Raw genomic sequence first — 13,687 nt, 5'->3', positions numbered from 1 at the left:
AGAAAATAAGAATCAAAACGACCTTTCAAAGGGAATGTTTTTCTCCAGACCTATGAGACCTTTTGGTCAACCTAATGGCGCTGGATTCCCAGTGGAGACCCTCAATGGGGCAAAGGATGCACCATCCCTGGATAATGTCCCATTACCTGGGATTTGACTCGGGAGGTACAGGCAGCCCTGTCTGGCAGGATATTTAATAGTGCGATGGCAAGATACAAAATTCTCCAGGAGAAGCAAGACCAGAGGAATGACCTGACCGGCCTGTTGAGGCGCCTGCTACCTGGGCCTACGTGTTGCCCCTTGCTCATACACAAATTCTGCCAAATTGTGCCCTTCAAGAGAGCCAGTGCTCCTGTGTGCCACCTTGCTTCTTGCCTGCCTGCTGAGCAGCAGGAGAGGAGAGAGGCAGGAAAGGCAGCATGTCTGTGTGTCTCCTCTGACTCTTCTGGAGCAATTGCATGCACAAGAGAGATGGGGAGACAGAGAGCAGCAAGTGACCAGCAGCTTCGGGAGCGGTAGCAGCAGCAGCGCAGCAGCAGCAACAGCAATCTCACTTCCCTTGGGCCAGCCAAATCATCTGACCTACTGACCCATGAGCCGGAGAGGAAGAAGGCGAACAGGGCTGATTCTTGCCCTTGCATCCTCTAGCAACTAGATATGAGGCACTGAGTGGGACACAAAGACCAGTTCACCTGCCCAATTCCAGAAGTTCATAACCCAAGTAGCGGGAGACAGAGGAGGGGAGCAGCGCAGCAAGATGCCCCAGACCCAGCAATACCGGAAATCATCTCTAGGGCCCAGAGGAAGAGAAGAGAACCGTCACTTGCCACCATTTCTCAGGCTTCGGAGCACAAGAAGAGGGGCACAGCAGAGGAGGAGGAGAGCAGCAAGCAGCCTCCAGGCCCAACAGCAGTCAAAGAATTTGCCAGATAATTATCTGAAGCATTTAAAGGTATTCTAGTGAAAGATAGTAGATATATGAAATGAAACAGGACCCTATCACCCAGTGAGACCTAAGGAGGATAGTCTTATGAGAGGATCACTAGAGGCTCAATAGCTATGTGCATATGATCATATAAAATGATGTCTATCAAAATGAACTCAAATGGAAATGAGGTTGGTGTTATTTTGGTTTTGGTTTTGGTTTTGGGGGTTTTTCTGATTTTTCACTTTTTGATTCTATTGCTCTGCTGCCTTTGCCTTTTAATTTCCTGCTCTTCCATCTACTTTCCCTCATCCATCCTTCCTTCTTTTTTCCTTGTATCTTTCTCTTTCTTCCTGTCTTATCTTGTTCTTTCTTTCTTTCCATTTTCCTATCTGTCCATGGTTGGATCGGTGCTGTGTGTCTGTAGAGACATGCAGTGGCTACAGTAGCTTCCACCCTCCTCTTTCATGGTGGGCTACACATACAAATCTGCGCTAAATGGAGAGTGGATGTTGGGACAGTAGAGAGTCTGATGATAGGGTGAGACCCCTTTCTTTCTCCATATCAATTTCATTTTATATGTTTAGGCTACTTAGCTTTGAAGACAACAGGCCCTAAGACTTTGTGATTCATAACAAACACAAAGATAAAACACAACACGTTGGTCTTAATTTTAGAGTAAGTTAAACCTTCTATACTCAAGTACATTTGTATCTGCCCATGACTTTCAGAAAAGAGTAAACTTGCTCCTTTCAGTTTCTCTTTTCTGTCCTGAAACATATTTCACTTGTTTACAGTATTAGAATGCATTTTCTTTTCTACAATCTAGTGTAACTTACTACTTAAGCATTTCAAACCCTTAACCCTTTGGTCCATGGGACTTTTAGCAGGTATCTTGTGCCAAGTTGACATGGGAATAAAAGAGGTAAAGGCATTTGTTTTTTGAGCATACCATAACCAGTCTCTCAAAAGCTTACTGTATTATCAGGTGGGCACTTGAACACCTATGCAATGCTATCACTCTGATTGATCTCAGCTATTTCCCCTTTGAAATGACATCTAAAAACAGCATTATTAGAGAAAAATCAAGCAAAATCCCAAAATGAATATCCCCCAAACTGCCAATCCTGAGGTACTCCTATCTATCCACTCATTCTCTCAGATGTCACATTTTTATTTTATATTTTAAAATGTATTTTTTAGTATATTTTCTTCAAGTGGTTGTACAAAGGAGTTTTCACTCAACAAAGCTGTTTATGAATACAATGCATTTTAGTGTGTTTCATCCCTTTCAACATTCTTGAGATGTCATTTTTTCTTATTGTTATCCTCACTTGATATAGTCTTAAAATAATTTAAAAGAATTAGATAAGACTGGCCTGTATCTGCTCATACATCCTTTAAGGATGGAAAAATTGTCCTCAGTTCTTAACCAAGGATGCCCCCACAGCATCCCATTCTGTGTCCTTGTAGCATTCCTATGAGGCAGGAGAGAATTTTTTTTTGTGCCTCCGATGACAGTATTATCATGGGCTGCCATGTGTTGTGCAACAGGTAGGTTAGCTGTCTTTCTCTCCTTTGAAATTTCTGTCTTGGCTATCATGTATTTGACCTTTCCTCTGCTTGGAACAATGTTATTGTAAGACAGTACAAATGTTAACCATCATCGCTCAGACAAGCTTTCTATGACCATTTTAACTCCAACAGGATTCTTTATTAGTCTGCTTAGAGGTGCTATAACAAAGAACTACCTACACAATGTCTAGAAAACCAAAATGAATTATCTCACATTCCTGAAGGCCAGAACTGTGAGAACTAGGAACTAGCAGTGTGGTTTCTTCTGAGGTTTCTTTCCTCAGTCATTCTTTTGTGTCTTTTTCCAAAATCCAATCCCCTCCCTCCCCCACTTTTTGGGCAGGGAGAGGTACTAGATTTGAACTCAGGGTTTTGTCCTCACTAGACAAGTATTCTGTTACTTGATCCATAACCTAGCCTTTTTACTTTCCCTTCTTTTTCAGACATGGCCTCTTTTCAGGGAGGGAGGGAGGTAGAACCATACTCCTACCTCTGTGTCCCTCATGGGTGGTGTACCAGCCCTCCTGGCCTCAAATTTCAGCTCCTTATAAAGACATCAATGACATTGGCTTAAGGTCCACACTAGGAACCTTATTTTTAATTTTTTTTAAAGATGCGGTTCCCTCATTAATTCTTTAAAATGTATGTCCAAATAGAGTTAATTCTAATGTACTGGGGGTTAGAACTTTCTTTTATAAATTGAGGGGCAGTGTCACAATTTAGTCTTAAATGCCTTCCTTCCCTAATATTATCCTTGTCCAATTTTCTAGCATGTATCACTATGTATCTTATTTCTCTGTTTAGGTTTCTGTCTCATAAGGAGCCTTAGCCTACCTGTCCTAATGCTTAAAACTATGCCCAGCACAAATTAGAAGACCAGAGACTGTTTACAGCATAGCTGAAAATGTAGAGCCGAAAGTACTTTAGAATTCAAAAAAATGTTCTTGCACTCACTCAGGTTTTGTTCTCACATTGCACCTTTGTTTCTCGGTTTTAGGTTTAATATTTTTATTTTACTCTTTAAACACCATTGGTGATTACAAGTCATCTAGTTCTGTCTCCTATACTGGTTTCTGATTTCTTTTGTCTTTTGTCTCCTGCCTCAGATGAATCTTTTGAGATTTTTTCTTTTTTTTTTCTTTCTTCCTCTTTCTCTGTCTCTTCCTCTCTATCCCTCTATCTCTCCCCTCTCTTCCCCTTACCCACCACATCTCATTCTCTTCCTGGAGCTTGAAATCCAGGCCTTGGCATTATCCCTGAGCTCTTTTGCTCAAAGCTAGTACTCTTCCACTTGGGTTACAGCTCTAGTTCCTACTGTTTCTGTAGTTAATTGGATATGAAAGTCTCATGGGCTTCCTTTCCTGTGCTGGCTTGAACCACAATTCTGAGATCTCATTCTCCTAAGTAGCTAGGATTACATGCCTGAGCCACCTGTGATGTGTTACACCACTGCACATTCTTACCTGTTGTTCTTACTCTGCTCTGAGAGTCTTCTTCATACGTGATCTCCATCTTTTCAGTAACACAATGGTGTCAAACACCATTTACTTTGCTTCTAGGTATGTTAATAATAAATAGGTTAGTAGGCTTGAATGTGTTAGGCTTTATGTTTTTACTTATTGGGCTTTGAACTCAGAGTTTTACACTGTTTGCCATGCTTGCTTGGCTGGTTCTTTACTAAGTAGACCACACTTCCAAGGAGATGAAATCTCAAATACTTTCCTGTCCAGGCTGGCTTTGAACTGGGATCCTCCATATGCCAGCCTCCTGAGTAGCTATGATTAGAAGAAAGATCTCCAGTTTGAGGTTAGGTTGAAACTCATAACAAGATTTTGTCTCCACAACAAGCAAATGAAGAAGGATGAAGAGCAGAAAAGGGAAGAGAAGCAGGAAAGGGCGAGAGTAGGAATGGGGGGGGGGCAGGAAGAGGAGGAAGAGGGAAGAGGAGAAAACCAAGAACAGTTCATAGAGCTGGCTCATAGGACATAAGTGAGCACCTCACTAGGCGGGTCTGGTCTTGCTGTACCTTGAGCATTCAAGTCGGTCACCCTCTCATTACTAAATTTGCTGCCCAACAGAGCAGCCCGCACTGCCCCTGGCTCATAGCCCATGAAAGAGACCATGATGTACAGGATGGCCGGGTCTGGCTGGTTCAGATCAGGCTGGCTGGGGTTTGGTGAGGCTGCCTGAGTTTGCTTTAGCCAGGGATGGCACATGACTTCCCTGACTGACGGCCTCTTCTTTGGATCCTCCATCATAAGATAGGCTAACATTCCTAGGAGTTCAGAGGAAAAAGATCCTCATATTTTAAACTTGCCGGTTCTTTGAGTACAATTCAAGACCTGCCTGTATAGGGCACGTCGCCTGTGACCATGTAGCACAGAAGCACCCCCAGGCTCCAGACATCCGCCTCGGGGCCCTGGTATTTGTGCTGCTTGAACATCTCAGGGGCTCATAGGCCACAGTCCCACACTCCCTGCCCCACTCCTGCCCAGGCAGAAACCACGTGCTCAGGCCAAAGTCGCACAACGTGGCTGTGCCACCGCTGTTCAGCAGGATCTTTCCGTCTTGAGGTCCCTGCGTGCAATGCCGTTGTCATGGCAGTATTTGACCGCCCGCAAGAAAGGCCTGGCCTCCTCCTCCTCCAGCCTGTCCACCTTTTTCAGGTGGTCCACTCGGTCTCCACCATCCATGTACTTCACCAAATACAACTGCTCCTGTTTTCACCAAATACAACTGCTCCTGTTTTCACCACCTTGTAGAGCTTAACGATGTTCTTGTGCTCCAGTTCCTGGACAAAGAAGGGGCTGTCCAACTTATCAAGGACCTTCACAGCCACCACCAGGTGTCCATGGGCAGGTGCTTGGCCAACTTGATGGGAGCAAAGCCCCCCTTCACGGAGGGTCCTCAGCACCTGGACCTTAGCACCCTGAGGAGCTCCTCACCTGAGGAACTGTCCTCAAGGCCTTGCAGGAACCTCCCCCGCTACTCTGACTAGTCATCCTACACGGCACCATACTGATGCTGTCTAGGGAGAAAATAAATGAACAAATAAAGAACACTATATATATATATATATATCTGTATATATATCTGTATACAGATATATATATATGTATAATGTATAAAACAATGTAAACAAAATCTATGATAACTATAATAAACACTAAAATGAAAATCTATAATAAATGAATAATAAAATGTAACTACTAACTGCTGGCCTTGAGCAAACTGCTCTAAGACAGAGTTCTGGCTCTGAGGTCAAGACCAATCACACACACACACACACACACACACACACACACACACACACACACAAAAACACACACACACACACACGCACTCTCTCTCTCTCTCTCCAAGGGATCCCAGAGAGAGATGTAGCTCAAGAGATTCAGTCTTAAACATACTAATTACCAAATCCTAAATCCTAAATATTGTCAACAGTAGAGTGACCAACATATGGGTCCTTCAGAAATGAATATTGACAACGCTTTCAGACAGAGGACTTTATTTTTACCTATTTTCCCTGAAAAAAATGGGATTCTCATAGTGAATTCCAGGTTGCTTAGAGCTTTTCCTTAGAGGTATGAAGAAAGGAGGACTCTGGCAAAGTTATGGTAATAAATGTTTCAGCAAAATGGGCCTCTTTTTCTTTGCTACGTAAAAAAAACCAACCCACCAACAAAACCATAAACCATAGTGTATTAAGACATCAATTGCATGCAGTTGGCAGAGTATAACTTCTCTCAGAAGGATGAAACCCAAGGCCTGAAACATGCGAGGCAGGCCCTGACCAGGCCCTGACCACACTTTCCCCTAAAATGATTTTTTTAAATCCTGGCTTCCACATTCCCTATGAGGAAGGAAGAACGGGGAGCTGACATTGATTTAAAGATGAGCACATTGAGTGCAAAGACACATGACTGCAGCCCTCTGTGGTCCAAGTCACACCAACTGAACGATCTCGGAATGTCAGTTAACTGAAAAGAATCCCCTCCTTCAAGTCCCATCAAGTCCAGCTGAGGCTACCTGACAAACTGCTTTCATGTTGAGATCATCTCTGCTCTGAGTATGATGCAGTATCTGCACTGAGAAAGAAGAGAGCACAGGGAGAAGAAGGGCTTTGGTGAGAGGATGTGGCTTAGTCTTTGTGGGTGCTGGTAGTCTCCATCTCTCCTATGTGGAGCAGGGTCCTTAGAGAACAGACTTTAGGAATGGGCTTGGCTAGGCAGGAGAGGCTAGGTCCTGTATGGTTCTGACTGGCTGTAGCTCACAAATCTTCAGGACAGGCCTTACTGAAAATAGAGGCTAGAGTCTAGTTTGGGGAAAGTGGTTTTGTCCTTGTAAAGACTAAAGGGTATATCCCTTACTTAGAATAGACTTTAGGGACTTGAGGTGGGGTCCTTGAGCCTTGAAACCTCACGGGTGCCCAACAAGCCAGCGGCTCTGGCTGTCCTTGCCTGTCCTGGTGGGTCTGTCCCTTAGGTACACATTCACCAGCCCAACTGTGCCCAACTCTACTCCTGGCAGGCTATGGCCTGAGGCATTTTTCTTAAAAAAATGTCCCATTAGCTGCTGCTTTAACTTCCCTAACATCTCAGACCTGCGCCCTGGAACTTTGCCTCTTGGCATCCCTTGGTTATCCATCCCAACACTTTTCTTTAAACATTTGTCTGGTTTTATTTTTATTCTTTTTAAAAAATATATATGTATATTATTGTAAAGGTACTATACAGAGGGCTTACAGTTACATGAGAAAGGTAATGAGTACATTTCCTATTGAGCATTGTTACCTCTTCCTTTGTTTTTCTCCTCCCATCCCTTCCCTTTCCACCTCCCCAACTCTTCCCTCCCCTCCTCTGAAGTTGTAAAGTTCATTTTCAACATAGTGTCTTGTATATCTCACTGTTACAATGGGTCATCCTGTATCCTTATTTCAGCATTTTGTTATTTTCCTTTCCCCTCCCCAAATTAGAAAAATGTATATACAAGGTACAGGGTACGGGAATCAAATACAGTGAAAAAAGGGGTTATACCATGGGGGAAGAACATACAAAAGAAACACAAAAAAATCACAGAGTACATTAAAAACAACAGTGACAAAGAAAAAAACCTCTTGTGTCCCTATTTTGGAGTTCATTTTGCTTTTCTGGTCATATGTACATAGCTTTTGACCTTTTCTGCTTGTCTAGTAAGATTATCCCAGAAGTATACTAGTTACTGCAAATAAGGGAAACCACTGGAACCTATGTTTCTTTGGGTCTGGCTTACTTCAGTTAATGTAATTTTTTCCAAGTCTTTCCATTTCCTAACAAATGGGCCAATGTCATTCTTTCTGATGGAGGCATAGAATTCCATTGTGTATATACACCACATTTTCTTGATCCATTCATCTACTGAGGGGCATCTGGGTTAGTTCCATATCTTAGCTATTCCACCCCCACACTTTTCTGCTTACATTTTTTTCATACTTGTTCCCATGCACCCTGAGCTTGTTCGCAAACTATTCCCAAAGGGTCCCTTGGAGTCCTCTATCCTGCCTGGATCCAAACCACATAGGAAACAGAATCCTCTCAGTTATTTCTCCAGCCTCTGACTAGAGGCCATTGCTGCCTCAAGCTAAATTCAGTGGCTCTTTCCCGTGAGGGGGCCTTGGCTGTGACACTGGGCCTCTCTGCCTAACACAGAGGGGTGGGGACCCCTTGCACCCCCAGTTTCCACTTCTTATTAACTAGTGGCTAAGAGCCTTTCTGTGATCTCCTGCCCACAAATCCTGTGTCCTCCCCATGCACATGCGCACAGATCTGGCTGTAGTAAAGGCATGCTGGCTGATGGAGGTGATGGGGGATGTGGATGTGGAGCAGTTGATTTGGACTGCCTGCCTCTCTGCCTGGGAGATTCTTTTCCTTGTCCATAATGGATGAGGTGCTATCAACTTGGTATTTGTAATCGAAAAGAAACAAAAAGAGAGAGACTCTTTTGACAGAAAATCTACAGTTACAGTAAGATTCACCCCTATCTGAAAACCATGATCCTCCCAAGTACCTAGAGGATAGCGCACACAGTAGCCCTCAGCTTCCTATTGCTTTATTGAGTAAGATGAACTTTGGTCCTTACTAAATATTGTCACTCTTCCTCGTTTTTCTAGTTCTCTGGCTCCCATCATGAAAAGTGCTTCTGATATGTTCCTGGTACTAATGCTGCATTTGAGAGAACCCTTTCTCAATTTTGTTCCCATGGGTTACTAGGTAAGAGAGCTGTTGAGTTCAAAATGGAACTCACTCTGCCTCCCACACATCCTCGCAGTTCACCCTTAGGAAAAGTGATGTTCTTTTTCATGTTATGTGGGTACTATATCCCATGGAACCCAACAGGATAGTAGAGGTGTCTTAAAAGGGCAAGGGTTGCACTAGGAATGAGCAAGAACCATTGGGCTGGGTACCAGTGGCTCATGCCTATAATCCTAGCTACTCAGAAGGCTGAGATCTGAGGCCTGGGGTTCCAAGCCAGCCCAAGTAATTAAACTAAGAAACACTTAAGTTCAGTTAGATAGCACATACTAGATGTGATACTATGACGACTAGAGTGTTAGAGTGCCAGCCTTGAGTGAAAAAGCTTAAGAATAGTGCCAGGTCCCAAGATCAAGCCCCCGCACCAAAAAGAACAAACCTGTGATCTAGATTAACCGTCCTGTCTCCTCGTTCAGCCAGGGGATGGTGCTGTGCTCTCCCTTCTCCAGCTCTCTGTCCCACTGCTTAAGATTGCACTGGACTGCCCTGGAGCTCTCATCTGGGGGTCGTGTCCCCTGCCCCTTGTTCTACTCAGTGGATCTGGGTAAGTAAAGTCCCTCCAGGAACTAGAAAAATGGAAGCATGACCTAAAGTTGATGACAGATTTTACTGGGATGAAAGACATCCTTCACATGTTGACCCACACAGCATTATTTGGAAGGAAAGAATAACAAGGGAGGCCAAAGCAGCGCTCCTTATTGTGGCCTTTCAACTTGGATCAGGGCCAGCCTAAATGTCCTTTGAGAGGAACCAGTTTTGCTTTCTCCTGTGATTGAATGGCAACTTGGAAGTTGGTTGTGTCTGGAATATCACTGATAAATATTCATTGGACATAGAAATGTATGGAGATTATGGTTGTCCATAAGGGATAAGGACAATCACCTTGATTATGCCTAAATAGGACTTTCCCTGTCTAGAATGAGATAAAAAGTGACCCTCGCAGATTCTGAAGTAATGAAGACTAATATTTACTTGCCAGTGGAGCATCTTCTGTAATCCAGCCACTTTCATTGTGTGTACAAAGGTACAGAGTATGAACACCGTCAGTGTATAATCAGGGGAGCTCACCATGATAACAGACCTCCCTTCAAACCCTCTGTTCTGTACTCACTGGGGACACACATCATCAGTCACTGGACAACAAAGGAATTTGGACACAGACACCAAAGACTTTGGGCACTGGGAAAATATTTGGGAGACAGAGCAAGAAGGAGACTAGGTCTCTATTGCCCCAAGGCCAGAAACCAAGTTCTAGAACTGAGAGACACTGAAATACCAAGATAGAAAGTAACTTAAAGATTGTGCTAATTGGGCTGAACTAATTACTCCAGAAGTATATGGATATTGAAGCCTCATATATTATACTCTGTAACTCTGTGGAGTTATGATTTGTCAATTAACAATATTAATTAAATCATTTTTATATTGTGCAATTGAAGGAACAATGACATAGAAAGAGACAATAGACTCAGAGTCCTCATGTCCAATAGCAAGAGGGAAGAGTTAGTCATGTTACCAGGACAGAGTTCTCCTCTAAGTTACCCTGTCCTACACCCTCCCCACTCCTAGACTGATTCAGATGTCTTGTGGTATCTGAGCACTTTGCTGACCCTCTCCTCTTCCTGGTTCTGTGTCTTATACCTTCCATCTTGGTGCCTGAGGTATGAGTTTACTCTGCTTATAAATGACCTGGTAGCTGGGCACACTGGCCCTCTGCAGTGTGAACCTGGGAAGAACCTGTGTGTGTCATGGGGGCCTCCTTTCTGCCTTTTTGATGGAACAAGTGTTCAAACATTGCCCACTTCATTTGTACAAATTGCTCCTCTCAAATGCTTCATTCTAATCTTTGCTTTCTTTCCAGTGGTCACAATGCTTGAGCTAAAGTCTGCTTAACTTTTCAGGGTACTCCCTCCCAATCAACCCAGACCCCAGCCTCTTCCACATCCTGGATGCGGATGCCATTGCCATAGCCATCATTGGATGTCCAGTGACCATCTCCATGCCAAGACCTTGGCAAATAAACATGGTTACCAGATGGATGAGAGTCAGGTAAAAAAATATCCTCAACACTTATGATATTTCTACAGGTGTGTCATTCTGCTACAATCACCATGGTCTACTATGAGGACTCGAACTAGAGTTATCTGTCTTGATAGAAAAAAACAACTTTGTTTGAATGACAACCATATTTAAAGCATGTATTTATTCCAAAGTATAACTTGTGTTACTTATGAGCATCAGATAAACTCTGAGGAGTGGAATCTTCCCTCCCTCCCTCGCCTCAGGAACAGGAGTCCACCTAGCATGATGAAGTTTGTGATGTGACGTGTATGGCTGCCATATTCCTAGAGATGGTTTGCTTAAGGTTAGAGAGGACATGGTAGACTCCACAGTCTGAGAGTCAACTATCTCCAGAACCATTTTTGCTCTACAGTAAGGCCTAGGTCTGTTCATTAAACCTTGAGTGTGTGATTCATTACCCAAATACCAAAGTATTCTCTTTGAAGCTATCTTTTTTTTTTTTTGGTTCGTCGAGGGGCTTGGACTTTGGGCCTAGGTGCTGTCCCTGAGCTCAAGGCAAATGCTCTACCACTTGAGCCACAGCACACTTCCTGAAGCCCTTTTTTTTTGTTTTTGTTTTTGTTTTGGTTATATAACATAGCCACAGATAGGATATTTGATTCCAAAACAACAAACAAAACAAAAACAAAAAAACAAACAATTCTGTTCTGGCAGTTTAACTGTCCAGAGCATTTCTAAAAAGAAATCCAAGGCTCCACATCTTTGTAAATTCAGGGATCACTAGAAATCTCTACATAGCCTATCACATGCTGGTCCCAGCAAGACACAGGCATGTGTTTGGTGTAAAGATTGCAGTAGTTATATAGCAAAGCCTTTCTTTTAAACAACAAAATGATGTTTCCCATTTTCTGCATTCTTTTTTGTTTTAAACCATGACTCAGGTATTTGGGGACTAGGTTTTAGGTAGGAATCATAGCACTTATCTTCAACACAATAAACACATTTTTTTCTGCCACCATAAAACGGGTCATAATTTTCTTTTTTTGGGGTCCGGTCGTGGGGCCTGAACTCTGGGCCTGGGCGCTGTCCCTCAGCTCTTCAGCTCAAGGCTAGCGCTCTACCACTTGAGCCACAGAACCACTTCCGGCTTTTTTTCTTTTTGCTTATGTGGTGCTGAGGAATCGAACCCAGGGCCTCAGGCATGCAAGGCAAGCCCTCTACCACTGAGCCACCTTCTCAGCCCCAATAATTACCTGCATTTTATTTTATTTTTTTTGGGGGGGTCCGGTCGTGGGGCCTGAACTCTGGGTCTGGGTGCTGTCCCTCAGCTATTTAGCTCAAGGCTAGCGCTCTACCACTTGAGCCACAGCACCACTTCCGGCTTTTTTCTTTTTGCTTATGTGGTGCTGAGGAATCCAACCCAGGGCTTCATGCATGCAAGGCAAGCACTCTACCACTGAGCCACCTTCCCAGCCCTGGGCCATAATTTTTATTTGGATCTCACACTGAGGAATTCCTTGTATGAAAAACACAAATGAAGAGACAGCTAGTACTGATGAAGATAGATTTTAAGTGGCCAGTCATGCTTTTCTTTCTAAAGATTAATCTAGGTCTTCTGTGTTTTTTTTCTCATGGAAACGGAAATTATTGCCCTAGGACTGTGCAGTTCCATTGGATCTCTCTTCTAGGCCTTTTCAATTTCTTGCTCCTTGTCTCAAAATCTGGGTGAGGATGGAACCTAAGGGAAGATTCAAGTATGTATACAATATGCCTCTTTGACTTAGCGGTTTGGGTAGTGATTAAATGTTAATCTCTTGATTCATTCTAAACTCAAACAAAAATGCTTTGCCTGCAGATCCATGCTCCAGTAAACTGTGATTTAGAGAAAAGTGTGATTGGTTGAAGTGAATCACAAGGAAGTGAATAAGAACTGCTTGCTGTTGATGGAAATGGAATCACCTTGTCCTTAAATTATGTTTAGAACTCAGGACTTTGCACTTGCTGGCTTAAAAGGTTAACCATCTGCTGCTTGTGTTCCTCCTCCCTCTCTCCTGTATGTTGATAATATTGCAGAAAGAACGACTGGTTCTCTGGGACTGTCAATCCTCCAAGGACTCAGTCCTCTGAATAGCTAGGACTACAGGCAAGAGTAGTGGCTCCATTGAACTCCTGAACTAATTCCCAGTCCAACATCAGTAGTCATGGGAGAAAATGAGGGACACAAATTGAGAACACACCTGATCATCTCCCAGGAGTAATAATTTATTAAATTTGGGGAGAAACCATATGAATGATATTAAAAACCATGTGCAATGTGGAAAAGAAAAAAAGTGCATGAATATTTTCAATATAGGAGCAGAGGGACGCTTGTCTCCAGGCAGGTTCAGGCTGCAGAGAATGTCTTCAAAGCAAGTAGCATGGTGATGATTTTCTGCCTCTCCACTTGAGCTTCAGGAAGAAGGAAAATGCAGGGGCTGAATTACACAGGACAACCCCTGACAGGTCACCATCCCTTCCTTCTGAAACTTTATCCCTTTACACACCCCCTTAGTCTACTCTTGCCTCCTCCCATCCCGATTCCACACAGATAACCACAGTCAGGGGTGATGAGCTAAAAGGATTTCCTTGAAGCATTCACACAGAGCACAGCTCAGTGCCCACCTACTTGTTTCCAGGCTATCAGTGCTGTTGTCCAGTCACAGGAGGAAGCACTTTCTATGGGGTTCTCTTACAGAGGCAGGAAGAAGCAGCAGCATAAATTCTGAAAGCAATTGAGAATATTCTTTGGAGTCATTTTCAACCCCTTCCTCTGTCATTTGTTGGGACTGATGTTTCCAAAGTGCTTGGGTGGGGGCGAGGAAGCTTCCTGAAC

Source organism: Dipodomys merriami, unplaced genomic scaffold (assembly GCF_024711535.1).
Source record: "Dipodomys merriami isolate MVZ:Mamm:240054 unplaced genomic scaffold, mDipMer1.0.p SCAF_112, whole genome shotgun sequence".
In the NCBI taxonomy this organism is placed as follows: Eukaryota; Metazoa; Chordata; class Mammalia; order Rodentia; family Heteromyidae; genus Dipodomys; species Dipodomys merriami.
Note: the sequence above shows the minus strand (reverse complement) of the source record.